Source organism: Leucoraja erinacea, chromosome 12, assembly GCF_028641065.1.
Source record: "Leucoraja erinacea ecotype New England chromosome 12, Leri_hhj_1, whole genome shotgun sequence".
Classification (NCBI taxonomy): domain Eukaryota; kingdom Metazoa; phylum Chordata; class Chondrichthyes; order Rajiformes; family Rajidae; genus Leucoraja; species Leucoraja erinaceus.
Genome location: NC_073388.1, coordinates 26,432,652 through 26,448,598, shown reverse-complemented (window position 1 = coordinate 26,448,598; position 15,947 = coordinate 26,432,652). Strand labels below are relative to the sequence as shown.

Below are 15,947 nucleotides of genomic sequence, written 5' to 3'. Positions count from 1 at the left end.
GCCGACCACGGGCCGGATCTCATACAGGGGACAACGGAAGGTAGGTTGTTTATTTTTACATTAAAAAGCGCTTCTTAAGATCCCTTTATACAAAGTTTAATGTTGCAAGTAGCTAATTTGGGGTCCCATTAAATCCCGCAGTATTTTTCTGGGCATTTGGGCTTCAAATCTACCGCAATGGGAACGTTCTAAACCAGCGCGTTCCACAGGATCCCACTCGAAAGCTGATGGCCATTAATTTACAGCAATTAAACACTAAATTCCTTCCATTTGGCCTATAAATTAATGTAAATGAGATTTAAAAATCATGTTTTATTGTGAATTCTTTGTGAATGTTATTTGGACACTTAGGCTATTTAAAAATGTTAATCTTTTCTTAAGAAATGGATGGATGTTTACATCTAGTAATTGAAGTTTGGAATTAGCTACAATTGGGTAACTAACTAATTATATGCTTTAATTTCAGGTCATCCAAGTAAGATTGTTTTATATTTGTTTCAGAATGCTTCAATCTATGATAACTGAACATTTCCTTCAGTTCTCTTAATTTTTAAGAAAGTTATGGGCTTTTGACTGTCCTTGATCACGGCTTTTGTGTTATGTCCATAGAAAATCAATAGGGAACAAGATGCTAATTTCCGAGTATGAAAATGGCCATAACTTGTTTTAATACTTGAGATATGAAAGTGAATTAGGTGTCAAATTAAACTTATTTTTATGCTTTATCGGATGGGATAAATTGCAGACTTGATTTTTTAAATCTCAAAATTTTGTAACATTGCTACATATAATCTGCAAACTTGGCCACAAAACCTTTAATCCCCTCATCCAAATCATAGATATACAACGTGAAGAGCAGCGGCCCCAGCAATGAACCCTGCAGAACTCTGCTAGTCGCCGGCAGCCAACCATAAAAATACCCCATTATTGCCACTCATTGCCTTCTGCCATCCAGCCAACCTGATATCCATGCTAGTATCTGCCCTTCGATACCCTGGCACTCATCTTCCTTAGCAGCCACCCATGTGGCACCTTGTCAAAGGCTTTCAAAAAATCTAGCAAGTTCCGATCTAACAAGTTCTCCAAATAAGAGCAAGATATTTGGGAAATATAGGTATCTTTCAATTCATAATCATTAAATGGTTAACCTTCACAGTAAAGTTATTAACCCTTGAGGTATCTGTCTTTGGTTTAAATAGCTATTTTGAGTCATTATTAATGTGATCTGCCCTCTGTCCATGAGAATATATAGTACTAAGATAGCTTAAGGCATTTCGCCCATTTTGATTACAATTAAAACACAAAGTACGTGTGGAATAACTCCAGGATAAGCGCTCAACTAAGAAAACTAAGCCCTAAATCAAAATATTATTTCATATTATTTAACACACCCACTTACAATAAATTACCATATGCAAAAAAGGAACAGCTACCTACATATTAATTCTCTTAAAAAAATAATTAAACCTATAGAGGCCACATCAACCTAGCGAATAGGCCAAACTGCAAACACCACAACTTCAACTTGCCCGGAAGCCCTGACTTTTATCCTTTCTAACCCGTCAGTAACATCCTTTCTAAGTTGCTGAACCTATTCAGTGTCATCCAACTTCCTGTTATACCACCTACCCAAACTTTTAACTGGTTTATCCATTATAGACGGGATTTCTTCTTCATCTACACAGAACCTATTCTCTACTACCTTTCCTCTTGCAAAAGAAATACTTAGTGACTTACTAGGCTTAATCTTCATCTAGCTCATTTAAGATTATCATTTAACTTCTCTAACATCCTTCTTGTACAAGCTACTGCTGTGGTCACCAAGATCATATCATCCATATAGGCCCTGATTGGAGGAAGGCACGGTCCGTCCTGCCGTCTCTCCCCGCCGACGACCCACCGTGACGCTCTAATCACGAGCTCCATTGCCATTGTAAACGCTTCTTCTTCTTGCGAATAAAACATAAACCAAAGGAATAGTTAGATCTCAAGCCAGGTGTTGAGCAACCAGGTTATTGTCTCTGCGTCATTGTCTGCCAGGCCCTGAGCTCCATTTGGTGGGTGATAGAGCGGGCACCCAGAGATAACATGGTTGGCTGTCTGTTGTTCTTCTTCCGCATTCACATTCTTCCTCATCTCCACATGCTGGCAATGAAACGCTCAACTCCAGTACGAAGTCTGTTGAGCTTCACCATGCTCCTCTGGGGAGGTCAGACCCTGGACAGCTTTTATCTGGTGAAGAGATGTAGCTGTGTAATGGAGATGAGGTTGCCTTCCACTCCTGTGACCACTTGGTGGCTGTCCAGTGTGCTTTTGTCTCAGTTGGCTGGATGGATGCTAGGAGTTGTTATCCATGTGGAGCAAAGGGGTGACGGGACTTCAGTCGGGGTGGCCTCTGCTCTCTGCTGATAGCATGATGGAGGAGGTGATCTGGGTCCATGGCATGATGAGATAGTGCCAGAGTTGCTGCTTGCCTTCGGATCCCTGCAGGCGGAATGCCTGCAAGTATAGGGAGCTGCTCGACTGCAGTAGGTTGAAGGCACCCACTGATGGTTCACAAGGTGCTGTTCAGGCTCGTATGTCTACTACTACTCCACATGGGTGCACAGCACTCAGCTGGTGCATACACAAGAGCTAAGGCAGAGGTTCGAAGAGTTGATGGACAGGCTCCCCAACTTGTTCCTGCCAAACGTCGGATGAGGCCGCTACGTGCCATGACCTTGTCACGGAGACCAGCCAGAAATGTAAGCGACCTGTCCAGCTTTACGCCGAGGTAAGTGGGTGTTTGTTGGAAGTCCAAGCGCCTGTTGTTAACGAAGACAAATAGCTCTCGCTTAGCTTCCTTGTTGTTTAGACGGAATGCTATTGACACTGTTTGCCTTTGCTCAGCTTTAGACGCCACCGTCATAGGTATATTTCCAAAGTCCCTATGTCTTGACTCAAGGAGCTTTCGATTGCCTTCCACGCTTTGTGTCCCATCGGGATGGCTAGATCGTCAGCATACCCATATTTTCCAGCGATGGTCTCTGGGAGGTCATGGATGTACACGTTGAAAAGCAGCGGAGCCAAGACGGATCCCTGTGGGGTGCCATTCTTCAGTCTTCGTAGCCTACTCTGCTGTCCATCACTGGTTTTAAGCACAAAGCTGCAGTTTGATATCAGCTCCATGATGTAGCATACCATGCGCCTGTCTGGCAGTACACGAAGTAGCTTTGCAGTTAGTCCCTGGTGCCACACGGTGTCATAGGCAGCTGTCAGATCTATAAGAACAGTTCCTGCCTCATTTGCCTCAAAGCAGTCCTCGATGTCTTAGAAACATAGAAACATAGAAATTAGGTGCAGGAGTAGGCCATTCGGCCCTTCGAGCCTGCACCGCCATTCAATATGATCATGGCTGATCATCCAACTCAGTATCCCGTACCTGCCTTCTCTCCATGCCCTCTGATCCCCTTGGCCACAAGGGCCACATCTAACTCCCTCTTAAATATAGCCAATGAACTGGCCTCAACTACCCCCTGTGGCAGAGAGTTCCAGAGATTCACCACTCTCTGTGTGAAAAAAGTTCTCCTCATCTCGGTTTTAAAGGATTTCCCCCTTATCCTTAAGCTGTGACCCCTTGTCCTGGACTTCCCCAACATCGGGAACAATCTTGGGTGAGGAGAGTTACCTGGTCTGCAGTAGATCGACCTTGGTGGAAACCAGCCTGCTCGTGGGGTAGTTGAGGGTCTATGATGGGGTTGATACGCCAGTGGATCAGCCTCTCAAGGAGTTAGTATGTGATGCAGAGGAGTGAGATGGGCCGGTAGCTTGTAGGATCATCCTTTGGCTTGTTCGGCTTCGGGAGAGCGATGACTGTTGCATCGCGCGCTAGATCTTTGATATTTTGCACTTCTCCATGGAGGTCGACAGGTACTATCGGATCCAGCTGGTAGCAGCATCTCCAGAATGTAGTAAAAACTCTGGGTGTATGCTGGCAGATCCAGGGGCCTTTCCTGCTTCAACATCTTGAGTGCTATGTCCATTTCCTCGAAGGTGAAAGCCATTGTTAGGTCTGTATCCACTCTGTCAGTTTTCCATGACTCGGCCACCTCTTTGCTCACTTTGCGCGAGAAATCATGGTCAGAGTTTGTGAATCGACCATTTTTGACTAGTCGGGATGCAATTTTGTTGGCAGTCACTGGGCATTTTCCGGGATTGGATGTAGTTCTGCCGGTCTGGCGGTTGACTGTGTGCCATACTTTACGGCTCGAGTGGGTGGAGACAATCGATTCAACTGTGGCAATGGTCTCCGAATCCTCTTTGGTGCCAGCATCAGTATGATCTTCGTATAGCTGTTGTCACTCATCACCCCAACATGGAATGTAATCCCTCTGGTAGCCACGGGGGATGATTTTCTTGCCTGCACTGTTAAGCATGTTGCAGTAGGCTTGGTAGAAAGAGTCCAGATTGGTACTGTCTGGGGGAGGAAGGCCCGAGGCGGTTGCGTTGGTAAGTAGTTGGAACTTGTCCCAGTCGGACTTGCGGAAGTTGCACGGCTTCACAGATTTGCTCGATGTTGGTGCAAGCAGTGGTGTTGTGGTGATGAGTGATGGTCGGTGTTGTGACCGTGGGAACTTCTCCAGAACCCGGAGCGTTGGTGGCTGATGGTTCTTTGTGTTACTGGCAAAGGCTAGGTTTGGGTTTGTACCACTGTTCCAGCGGGCTGAATGGAAGCTGTTTGGCTCCTTTGGATCATACAGAAGCGTGAGGTCATTGGCAGATGCCCAATCTATGAGGCCATTTCCATCACTATTACATCTTGAATAGCCCCATTCGGTGTGGTGACAGTTGAAATCACCTGAGTATACACAGGGAGGGGTGAACACTGGTATGGATGTTGTAGCCAGACGCACTGGGGGAGGCTTGTACACATTGATGATGGTGACGTCCTGGACCTTCACTGCAAGCTATTCCAGATCTGAGACTTCTGCAGACTGCCCTTCTACAGCCCAATCCGTGTCATCTCTGATGAAAGTGGCCAGACCATATTTACTGCTTGGTGTGAAAGTAGCTAGTGTGAATTCAGCAATTGCGAGTTTCTCCACTGTTTTGCAGTGTGTCTCCTGAATATCTTAGCACTGGTGAGACCTTCGACATTCAGCTGTAGTATCCCAGCATCTTTGCCTTTGACGGCAACTGCCACCTGCTCTGAAAAGAGCGCGAAGCTTGGCTCAGGGCTGTGACACTCAGTCTTTGTCCTATCCTTGGTTTGGTTTCGTGTTATCGGCATCTGTCTCCACGAAGTATTCCATGAGAAAAGACTAACTGAATTAACAGGAGAGACCACGAGAAAGTTGCCGACATCTCTTCCATTGTAAACGCTAACGGGGTATCTGCACTGTGGTATCTATTAACCTATTCCTTTCTAAATATCTTGCCAGCCTCTGCGCCACTGTGCTAAAGAAATTCTTACCTTCTACATTTAGGAGACACATATGGGCCTAAACTGACTTAACTCTGAAATCTCTTTCTCCTTGGGAATGAAAATTCCCCCTGCTCTCCGCCAAACCCTTGGTATAACCTGCTTCTCCCAAACTATACGCAAGAGCCTCCTTAGAATCTAAGCACATCAGGTGCACTTTTATATACCCAGTCAGGGATTCCATTTAGCCCTGGAGTCGAAGAAGCCTTTGCACGCATTATTACGGCTTCCACTTCGGTGGCAAAATGATCAAATAGAAATACTCAAAGTACAGGGCATCATGCCAGGAGAGCACATAAAGCATTAACTATGTGTAGGAAACCTTATCCACAGCAGATTTTCTGCCAACACCTTACCTATGTTATTGTTACAGGGGGAGTACTGCCACCTGCTTCAACTACATCTTCCGCTACACAGCTGGTGACAATGAAAGTAATGGTCACAGAGAATTTCTATATCTTTAGCCCTTTTAAGGTTTGTATTGGAGAGTCAAGTAACATCCATTAGTTTGTAGTGCACTGCTCGGTTTTGAAGGTTCCAGAGTCCCTCAATTCAAGTACAGTTGAATTCAACTTATTCTCCTTGGGTAGAGAGGAACAACTGGAGTAAGTAAGGAGATTTTCCAGGGTACGGGACACCTTATGCTGTGGGAACCATTGATTGCATTGACATCTGTTTGGGGATTTCTCAAGAGTTATGACATGGACCTAATAAGTGGTGTCGAAATAAACATGGCTATCACCTTTTTAGTTCACATCACAATTGTGAGGTATATCCGCTGGTCACAGACCTCCAGCCAGAGTATCTGCCTCCCATAACACCCCCCTGTCTTCTGTGTCTAAACCAGTTCCGAATCCATATGACCAAGTCTTAGTGAATCCCATACCTTAATCGTCTAGATTAGTCTACCATGAAGGAACTTATCAAAAGCCTTACTAAAATACATATATAAAACAACCACCACCCTACTTTCATCAATCTCCTTCGACATTTCCTCAAAAAACTCAGTCAAGTTAATGTGACATGACCCTTCATGTACAAAGCCGTGCTGGCTATCCCTAATTAGCCCATTCACTTCCAAATGAGAGTATGTCCTACCTCGAAGAATTCTCTCAAATAGTCACTTACATCTTCCAAAGATTCCATCCTTTATCTTTGAGCAGTCCTACCTTCTTCCTGGTCACCTCTTATTTTTAATGTACATAAAAACCCTTGGGATTTTTCTTAATTTGATCCACCAATGACATTTCATGGCCTCCTTCTAATCACCAGATCATCCTGGAGTCCCATCTGCTGCCAAAGACTGTTCTGTCTGTTCCCCTAACTATTGATTCCCCTATCACTATTGCTCTGCCTGACTTCACCCCACATACAAAACCACATTGTTTCCCGAGACTTTTTTTTGCAAAATAGTTTTTTTTCCTACTTGTCAATTTCCAAAGTTTTGTTTAAGTAGTTTTCCAGTTTCAGATCGAAATTATGTTATAACCAATTTGGCCCAGGCAATACAAATGGTGTTCCCCAATTTATCAGTCATATAATATCCAATTTGCATTCTCAAAAAAAGTGTAATAGCAGAACCATCTGTATTTCCAGAATCTGCAGGTTTTTATTTAATTTGCTTTTTCGTTTATAGTCCTATATTATTGTCTTATAGTATGTCTTAAATGTGCAAGATCTCGTTGAGTTTCTATTCAATTAGGTAATATAATTACAACAGTAAACATATCTGTTGTCTGTCTATGTCCAGCCTTTTACAACATTATCAGTACCTTGTCTTGGTTCCCCTATTCTATGATAGCATTACCAGAGATGACAAGCCCATCCCATTTCAGTTAATTGAATTGATATTCGATCAAGAAATAAAGTCTGAAGTTCACAACAAGCATCCTGTTCTACAACACCAATAATCCAAATTATTTAGTCTTACAGTGTGGAAACAGGCCTTTCAGCCCAACTCACCCACACCGGCCAACAATGTCCCAGCTACACTAGTCCCACGCCTGCGTTTGGTCCATACCCTCCAAACCTGTCCTATCCATGTACCTAGGGTTGCCAACTTTCTCACTCCCAAATAAGGGACAAATTCCAGATGGCAATTCGTTGACCGACTCGGCCGTGGCTGGGTGAAAATGAGTTGGCCCGGGACTGCACACAAAGCCCAGCCGGCAGGCCAGCTGAGTTTTGGCCTGGGCGCCAGACTTTGAACCGGTGATCGGCCATGAGAAGGAGTGGTGGTGTCGGCGGTAAGCGAAGGTCCGAAGGTCGGACAGCGGGCCGGGCTGCCGACCAACGGGCGAGGCGCTGCTGCTGCACTCCATGGGCTGCACTACGTCGGGACGGATGAGGCGGGGCTGGACGCGGTGTTCCAATCCGACAGTCACCTCAACCCGAGGAGTAGCAGTCAAATAGGGGACAAGGACAGTCCCGTATGGGAAAACCAATTTAGCCCAATATACGGGATGTCCTGGCACAAATGGGACAGTTGGCAAACCTACATGTACCTGTCTAACTTTCTTAAACGATTGGATTGTCCCAGCCTCAACAATTTCCTCTGGCAGCTTGTTCCATACACCCACCGCCCTTTATGTGAAAGAGTTACCCCTCGGATCCCTATTAACTCTTTCCCCCTTCACCTTGAACCTGTGTCCTCTGGTCCTCGATTCCCCTGCTCTGGGCAAGAAATTCTGTACCCGATCTATTTCTCTCATGTGACAATGCATCCAGGTTTCCAAATTAAGGAGAAAATTATTTTAAAATAAATACGTGATACCCACAATGAGTGTTTCTTGGTCTTGGTGTGTCACTGTAACCTACTTCAAACTCTGGAGGGAAAATAATTTTCTCACATGAGTTATTAGAACCAGGAATTTCTTTGCTCAGTCGCGCAAGCGCAGTTCCCGCTTCAGCGTTCGCCTGAAGGCAACCTAACCTGTTTGTCAGGGCGCCGAGTGTTCATTGGTCAATATCCCAAAGGCGTAGCCCACTGTGTGCGTTCTCTATGGCTGGCGGGCCTGTCAATCACGGGGCTTGACTGCGTTTGGTTGAGAGCGCGCCGGCAGAAACGGCTTCTTCCGGTCAAAAGCATCTGGAACCGGTGAGTAGAGCGGCTGCGCGTCCCGGAAGTGCGGCAAATACAGCCTGAACTGAACTCTGCGGCGTCGTTGTCTGTCGCCGGTGGCGGAGAGGCGGCTCCGACCCTCCCCGACCCTGCCCGACCCTCCCCGACCCTGCCCGAGTTCCCCGCTGGTCCTCATCCACCCGGCATGCGGGTGAGCTCTGGTCCCTGTGCCCAGGGGCTTGGCTCCAGGCTCTAAGCTGCTTGTGCTGCGGCCCGCCGGTGAAGGGAGCGGTAGCAAGGAGGTGACAATTGATGCTGCCTGACCCGCTGAGCTGCCCCGCAGCACTTTGATGATTTGATTTTGCTTGCATGATCACCCTGCAATTAATAACAGTCCAGTTGACAATTAAAACTGAAGATGGGCACAAAATGCTGGAGTAACTCAGCGGGATAGGCAGCATCCCTCGAGATGGCTTGGATGACAATTAAAACCAGTAGCCGCACTGCATCTAAGAGAAAGAAACAGCGCTTCGGGCCCGTGACCTTTATTCAGAATCAGTTACGTTTAAAAAAAAAAATATAGGTGCAATCCATTAAAAGAAGGGGAAGAGAAAAAAGGAAAACAAGGGGAAGAGTAAAAAGGAAAACAAAGGCGATCAAATGATAAAGTGGATGGCAGGATAGGTTAAACCAAAACTGTTGTGATTTTAACACCATGCACTTAAGTCGTTGTGAAGTGAACAGTAAAGAAAAATAGTGTCAAGGAGTCATTGATGTAAATAGCAGAATCATCAAATGAAATAATTCACTCTTTTTGTAATATAGATCTGGCATCTGATGTTTGTTTCATTGAATGTTGAGATGGATGCAAAATCAATCTTTGATAATGAGTAATTGGTATCTCACAGTTAAGAGGAAGAAGTACAGAAGGTTAAAATTGAAAGGAAGATAAACGGAATGTTATTTTAAAATAAAAAGAATGAAGCAATTTTACACGTGTCAAATCATTCACACTTTAATAGGAATGCTGGAGGTTTTCATTTGTGAGACACCACAATAATTATGGGATATTTCAACCTATATATTTATTGAAAAATCAAGTATGTTGTAATAATATTGAAGATGAGTTAATGGGATGTATGCAAGATATTTTTCCGAGGAACCAAATTGAGAGAAAAAAAATTGGATCTTGTTTCATGTAATAAGAGCTGGCTAATTGATAATCTTATTCTGGGTTGACCATAATGTGTAGAGTGAAATATTCATTATAGAATTTTACTGCCACAGAGAGTAGTTGAGGCCAATTCATTGGCTATATTTAAGAGGGAGTTAGATGTGGCCTTTGTGGCTAAGGGGATCAGGGGGTATGGAGAGAAGGCAGGTACGGGATACTGAATTGGATGATCAGCCATGATCACGTTGAATGGCGGTGCAGGCTCGAAGGGCCGAATGGCCTACTCCTGCACCTAATTTCTATGTTTCTATGAAAGTGATGATGTTCATCACTGGATGAGTGGAGAATGGATTGTGATTGATTTGGAGACTCCATTGAAAGGCGTGACGGTAGATTGACATTAGTTGGCATTGTTTTAAAGACCCTTTAAATTACAAAATCCCAAAGAAAAAAGTTAAGAAATTAAGTGTTAAATCCAACGAAAAGGCATATAAAGTGGACAGATATAGTAAACCTCGGGATTGGGGACATTTTAGATCTCAACAAAGGAAGATCAAGAAATCGATAAAGAAAGGCAAGATATAATATAAAAGTAGACTAATGAAAATCATTAAGACTGTTGGAGCTTTTACAAATATATAAAAAGGAAAAGGGTAAATGAGGACAAAATTAGGACCAAGACAGTGACAAGAGAATTGATAATGCGGAATAAATATTGCCAAAGGAATAGAAATAATTGCTTTACATCTCTTCAATAAGAATAAGGAATAAGATACAACCTGTCAGATATATTAGTGAATCATCTATAGGAAGAAAGAATTGAAGGAACTAAGTGAAAAATAGTGCTTTAACAATTGTGGAATTTAAAAATCTGAAAATTCTCTATCCTTGAGTTTTGAAACAGATGACTTTTGAGATGGGGTTTGCCACCTTCTGAAGTTCTAAAGATTTTGAAATTCATCCCACTGATTGGAGAGTAGCAAATATGACCTAATTATTTTAAAAGATGCAGGAGAAAGAAAATAGAAACCATCAATCTTAGCCTAACATCAATAGTAGTGAAAATATTTGAAACTAAAATGTAAAATTTAAAGTCTTGAAATAATAATTGTATTAAGCTGAGTCATAGAACAGGTCTGCCAACTCTCACGCTTTGAGCGTGAGACTCACGCCCTCAAGCAAACTCTCACGCCTTCACTCTCATCAGAAATTTCTCACGCTCAGTGGTGAGAAATTTTGTGATCAACGAAAATTTCAAAACTCGGATAAACTGCATGATCCGCGGGTGTTGGAGAGCAGGGGCTGCGGGAGGGATGGGAGCAGAACCAGCGGCGGAAACAGATGCGGGGAGCCGGGACTTGCGAGGGTTTGCGGCGCTGTCGAGTGCTTGCGGCGATGTCGAGTGTTTGCGGCGCTGCGAGTCGCTCGCTGTAGCTCTGGCCATGGAGCACTCCGGACAATGCGAGTGTCCCGGGCCGCGGAGCCGTCGGAAGCGTTGCGTCACTGCCGCGGGAGTCTCTGCCGAAGGGACAGACTCTCAAAGGGAGGTGGAGAGAGATAGAGGGGAAGGAGACAGGGAGACAGTGGGGGTAGAGAGGGGAGAGACAGAGGGGGCGTGAATGGAGAGAGAGAAGAGGGAGAGGTGGGGAGAGAGGGTAGGAGAGAATGGGGGGGGGGGGAGGAGAGAGAGAGAGGGGAGAGAGTGTAGAGAGGGAGAGATAGAGAGGGATATGGAGAGGGAGAGAGAGAAGGAGAGAGAGAGGGGGAGAGAGAGTTAGGGGAAAGAGAGGGGGAGAGAGAGGGAGGGAGAGAGAGGGAGAGAGAGAGAGGGAGAGAAAGAGAGAGAGGGAGAGAGGGAGGGAGAGAGGGAGAGAGAGAGGGAGAGGGAGAGAGAGAGAGAGAGGGAAAGGGGAGAGAGAGAGAGGGGGGAAAGAGGGGGAGAGAGAGGGAGAGAGAGGGACGAGAGAGGGAGAGGGAGGGAGAGGAGGGAAGAGAGAGGGGGAGAGAGAGAAGGAGGGAAGTGGAGAGAGAGAGAGAGAAGGAGGGGGGAGGGAGAGGGGGGGGGAGAGAGAGGAAGAGAGGGGGAGAGAGAGAGGGGGAGACAGGGTGGAGAAACAGAGAGGGATAGAGAGGCAGGGCTGACAACCATGCATTGAGCGTGAGAATCACGCATTTCACCAAATTCTCACGCTGATCACAAATTTCTCTCGCTCTGTTGTGAGAAATTCTGTGATCAACGAAAATTTCAAAACTCATATCAACTGCATGGGCCGCGGGTGTTGGAAGCGGAAGCAGCGGCGGGGACAGATGCGGACGGGGAGCGGGGCTGGAGAGTGTTTTCTGGGCTGGCGAGTCGCTCACTGCAGCTCCGGCCATGGAGCAACCTCAGTGCAAGAGTCCCGGGCCGTCGGAGGCGTCAAAGCGTTGCGCCGCTGCCGTGAGAGTCTCTGTGCCGAATTCGCCCAGGTGACCGGCATGGATCAGGCTGCGGCTCGGTGCATCCTGGAGGACAACCAGTGGCTGCTGGAAGTAAGTACCAAGCACTGGGTAGATACGGTGGAAGATAGTGGACTTCAAATGGGGGTGGTTGGTGAAAGCATCCTGCTTGCCTGCTAGATTTTCACTTACTGTAACTGCAGGAAAAATGTTCCCGATGTTGGGGGCGCTCAGAACCATGGGTCACAGTTTAAGAATAAAGGGGACCCCAGTTAGGACTGAGATGAGAACAAACATTCTTCACGCAGAGTTGTGAATCTGTAGAATTCTCTGCCACAGAAGGCAGTGCAGGCCAATTCACTGGATGTTTTCAAGAGAGAGTTACATTTAGTTCTTGGGGCTAACGACATCAAGGGATATGGGGAAAAAACAGGAAAGAGGTACTGATTTTAGATGAATAGCCATGATCATATTGAATGGCAGTGCTGGCTCGAAGGGCTGATGGCCTATTCCTGCACCTATTTTCTATGTTTCTATGCTTGAGTATATGGCAATATACCACTTGATTTTGAAGCATTCATGCATGGTGGAGGTATAATGTAGTCATAGAGTGATACAGTGTGAAAACAGGCCCTTCGGTGCAACTTGCCCACACCCGCCAACATGTCCCAGCTACGCCACCTGCTTTTGGTCCATACCTCCAAACCTGTCCTATCCATGTATCAATCTAACTTTTTCTTAAATGTTGGGATGGTCCCTGCCTCAACTACCTCCTCTGGCAGCTTGTTCCATACACCCATCACCCTTTGTGTGGATAAAGTTACCCCTTAAAAAGTTACCTCTTTAAAATACTTCATACAAAAAACATTGAAATCATACTTCTACAGTGCACTAAAACATGATTTTAATACATCAAATTTCAAAACGTTCATACCCTGGGAGGGGGGACACCCTTCTTCCACACCCTCTCCCCACTTGGTTGCTCCACTGCCTCACTGGGTACCCCCAAGGCCAGTGATCAGTGATCGCACAGCCTCCCCCCTTTCAAAAACGCCCCAATCCAATTTAAAGCATATATATTGCATTCAAGTGTAAGTTAAAAGACTCGCTACAGTATGCACCATATTACACAATTTCAAGCTGAAAAATGCCAATGTTCCGTACCATTGGTAGGGGGACACTCTTCCCCCCCCCCCCCCCCCCCCGTTGCCATTTTAAAAATCTGTGATTTTTTGGTCAAAGCCGGTTGCGATGCTAGTTGAAGGTGGTTGCCAGAGGTTGCAGGTGGTTGCCGGAGGTTGCAGGTAGTGGAAGGTAAGACCTTTCACTACCTACAACCTCCGGCAACCACCTTCCCCCTCATAATTCTCCTCTGCATTACTTCCACCTTAATGTCATCATTCTTATGGCAGAATAACTAAAACTGAACACAATACTCCAAATCATGAGTTATTCAGGAAAGGCATACACTATCTGTAACCAGTCGGGCTTCGTAACCATGCTTCATAACCCACCAACATGGTTAATTCTTATTGGCAGAGTGGTGCAGCAAATTTGAGGGTCCTAATTTGAAGGTCTTGCTCCTAATTTCTTATGTTAAACTAAAATGACAAAAGTAGAGAGCGAAAGTAAGTAAAATAAAATACGTTTGAGTTAATTTACGCCAAAATTAGATTAAAGATTAGTACAATTAGGTCACGATTTGGAATGCTGTCTGCTTTGTTTTTACTGCAAAAAATGTACATGGAGACATCTGAGCATTCAATAAAAGATATGTGTGGGTCAATGGCCCCAGCATTGAAGTTCAGTTCAGTTTAGTTTATTGTCATGTGTACTGAGGTACAATGAAAAACTTTGTGGTCCTACTGTGTTAGAATAAACAAAGGCCATATACCCTTTGTAATAAGAAAAGGAGAGCTGACTAACTCCTCACCTCCCCCTATCCCAACCCCCCACTCTCCCTCCTCACTTCCCCCCCACTGCCCTCTCCCTCTATCCCCCACTTCTTACCTCCCCCCCCTCCTCTCCCTCTATCCCCCCTCCTCTGGTGCGAGCTCGAAGGGCCGAATGGTCTACACCTGCACCTATTGTCTATTGTCATTCCCCCTCCTCACTTCCTCCACTTTCCCCTCCCTGTCCCTCCCCCTACCCCCTCCTTCCCTCTATCCCCCTGCTCCCCCTCTCCTCACCTCCCCCCATCACACCCTCCACAATGAAAATCGCAATGCTTTTTTTAAATGAAAGCTCTCCCCTATCTCCCGCCCGCCCCACACACACAATGAAAATCAAGATGCGTTTTTTAAAGTAAAATTCTCAATGAAAATCGCGTTTTTACTTTAAAATAATCTAAACACAATGTTAGCTGTTAATTTGATTGAAACGGTCTTTTTTTGAAATTCACAATTTTTAAAAAAAAATATTTTATTTTATTATTAGTACAATCATATGGCACCAAAGTGCCTAATATATATTTTCATAATATATTTTATGTACAGCTTCTTATTTTTTTTGTTATATTAAAGAAAGATTAGAATAAGAAAAATAAATTAGATAGTAAAGGATAGAAAGGCGTGAGATATATAGTGTGTGAAGAAAAAGAAAAAAGACGAATGAGTGAAGAAAGTTGAGAAAAAGAAAATAGAAAAAAGAGAATAAGACATTTTAAAAATAAATAAATAAATAAATGAAGGTAAGGAGATCATTGTTTATAATTTTGACCATCCCTCGTCCAGTCCTGAAAAAAATCATAATTTTTTATGTAAATGAGATTCATGATCCCATTGTGATGTCGAACGCGGCTGACGAGCAGGGCAAGTGGAAAAGTGGTTTGAAAAGTGATTTTTGTAAAGTTTAAAATGTCAATAACATAAAATATACCATCAATCTGAACGAAACGTGTTTGATTTACATCACAGGACAATGGTGAGTAAGTTGGGCCAAAAATTGCAACGCTATCGTGTACCGTTTTGGTGTAGTTTTACGATCTCACGCGCATGCAAGCAAACTAACAAGATGAGTTTTAGTTATAGACCAAGTGGTACCAATTGGGTCCCTGTCACACAGGAGGCCTGGTCCGCCAACGCAACCCGTTCCCCCAACGCAATATTCGACCACTCACCCATATCCCCCACGGAAGGCATGGTCCCCAAACGCAACCCATTCCCCAATGCAATAATCCACTACTCACCCGTTCACTCAATGCAACCGTACCCCAACGCAATATTCTACCACTCACCCATAGCCCCCAACTGTGCAGGGGTTGCTCATTTCCCCTTCACCCTCCCTCATTTTAAACTTTAAAAAAAATGCAATTACACTCGCTTGGGCTGGCAGGACTCAGTGTCCTAGGATAGCAACATTGTAACGAGCGGGGCTACAATCCCAGTGTGATGTCATAGCTGTAAGTGCCAGTGCAGAGGGAAGAAATTTTTCTCAAACTGGGGATTTGTAAATGTGAAAATTTAAATAACTTTTAAAATATAACATCAATCTGAATGAAACTTGATGCACTACACCACAGGTCAATGGTGAGTATAAGGTGGAGCAAAAATTGTGCTATCGTGCGCTGTTTTGGCGTAGTTCAGGTCATGAAAAGCACACTCACAAAGGTGAGAGTTTTAGTAATATACTGTATATATATACTAGACCAAGTGGGACCCATTGTGTCCCTCTCAGACGGGGGGCCTGGTCCCTCAACACAACCCATTCTCCCAACAAAATATATTATACCACTCACCCATAGCCCCCACCGGATGCCTGGTCCCCCTACGCAATCCGTTCCCCAACGTAGGATTCCACCACTACCTCTCCCCGCC

The 15,947-nt window shown here is 44.9% G+C and overlaps 1 protein-coding gene and 1 long non-coding RNA gene across 2 annotated transcripts in view; one reads left to right on the top strand and one right to left on the bottom strand.

The window, feature by feature from the left end:
* The window catches only part of LOC129702229 (uncharacterized), a 51,845-nt gene extending 43,409 nt beyond the window's left edge, over positions 1-8,436 (bottom strand). Inside the window, exon 1 of the long non-coding RNA XR_008724345.1 lies at positions 8,239-8,436. This is a non-coding gene — a long non-coding RNA (uncharacterized LOC129702229). The remainder of the gene's footprint in view (positions 1-8,238) is intronic.
* Positions 8,437-8,477: 41 nt separating this feature from the next.
* The window catches only part of LOC129702227 (transmembrane protein 33-like), a 118,449-nt gene continuing 110,979 nt past the window's right edge, over positions 8,478-15,947 (top strand). Inside the window, exon 1 of the mRNA XM_055643886.1 lies at positions 8,478-8,558. The gene's annotated coding sequence lies outside the window, so the exon portion shown is untranslated. The remainder of the gene's footprint in view (positions 8,559-15,947) is intronic.